At 44.4% G+C, this 1,386-nt stretch overlaps 1 non-coding gene across 1 annotated transcript; it reads left to right on the top strand.

The window, feature by feature from the left end:
• The first annotated feature begins 1,201 nt into the window (after nt 1–1,201).
• LOC111746913 lies at nt 1,202–1,320 on the top strand. Its single transcript, XR_002783317.1, has one exon. It is a non-coding gene; the product is annotated as a 5S ribosomal RNA (ribosomal RNA).
• Nucleotides 1,321–1,386: the final 66 nt, after the last annotated feature.

Genomic DNA, 1,386 nt, shown 5'->3' on the forward strand with positions numbered 1-1,386 from the left:
CTATCTTAGAGTTAAAACGGGGTAGCAGAAGTCAGGGGATATGCAAGTCAATGTGGAAATTCATTAAAAGAGGGAGTTATGTTCTTGTAATGTCCTATTCCTAGAAAAATGAGATCATGAAAATGACCTCATGCCTTCAATCCCTGACTAAAATGCAGTCACCTGGATGCTTTTTAAGAAGTCAAACAGACGCGCAGCTGCAGGTAAGACGATTGCGGTACTCTAGGGTCTACAGGGACTGGGTGGGACACAGCCCAACCCTGTGGACTCACTCGAGGTGCTTCCCATGATTCCAGAGTCACTCAGGGCCTCGCGGTCCTTCAGGTGGGTGGAGTCCTTACCTGCCCGGGAGGCACATGGGTGGGCTTTAGGTGGTCTAGGAACACCGATTTGGGGGCACTCGGTGTATATGATCACAGGTCATCTCCAGGCAGATGGGGCGGCAGGCAGAATACGGTCCTTAAGTCTCACGACTAATGTCAACCCTTCTCTTTGGTAGGTCGATGGCCGAAGCCAACACTGAATATTCAGGCTATTTACATCACTTCAAGTTCTCTTCCTAAATCTCCTCAGTTGATGAAACAATCTTAGCCGGTTAGGGAAACACCGTGTGGTGGGGAAAACGCTACCTACTTGCTGCAGTAAAATAAATTAACCGGTTTAGATCAGGTAAGCCCCAAACCCTGAACTTACACATGTGCTGGGTAAGCTTGTTAACCCATCTTCTAGAAAACCGAAGCAAGACTCACTTTCAAAGTCTCTTTTCCACCTCCTTGGGCAAAACACACAATGGGGATCTTGCCACCGTAGTTGGAATCTGCAAAACATGGGAAGCAAAACTTGCCTGGGGCTCACTGGACACCCTCATTCGACAGGATACTCTAGTTGACAAATTCTTAATGACCACCTACACTTGGGTGACAATTCCCCATTTGAAAATAATGATATCTATGTAAAAGATTTTAACCAAATAGACTTGACCTATTCTTTATTTTTTTTAAAAAATAAAGACTCACCTATCTTAATGTAGAAGTGGACCAGAAGCTTCTGCCCTATGGACTTGAGGCACGGGGTGATCAGTACAGATGTCACGGGTTTGACTATGTGCTCATTGATCATGATGGATGTGTCTTTGTGCCCCAAACCGCTAATAGCATGACACGGGTCATGTTGCAATTTGTTACTGATATTAGAAATGATAGTCTACGGCCACACCACCCTGAACAAGCCCGATCTCATCTGATCTCGGAAGCTAAGCAGGGTCGGGCCTGGTTAGTACTTGGAAGGGAGACCACCTAGGAAGACCAAGTGCTGTAGGCGTTAATAAAAGAAATTTGTTTTAATTAAAAAAATAAGTTAAATAAATTACAATATAAAATTAAATAA

Source organism: Pteropus vampyrus, unplaced genomic scaffold, assembly GCF_000151845.1.
Source record: "Pteropus vampyrus isolate Shadow unplaced genomic scaffold, Pvam_2.0 Scaffold204, whole genome shotgun sequence".
NCBI classification, from domain to species: domain Eukaryota; kingdom Metazoa; phylum Chordata; class Mammalia; order Chiroptera; family Pteropodidae; genus Pteropus; species Pteropus vampyrus.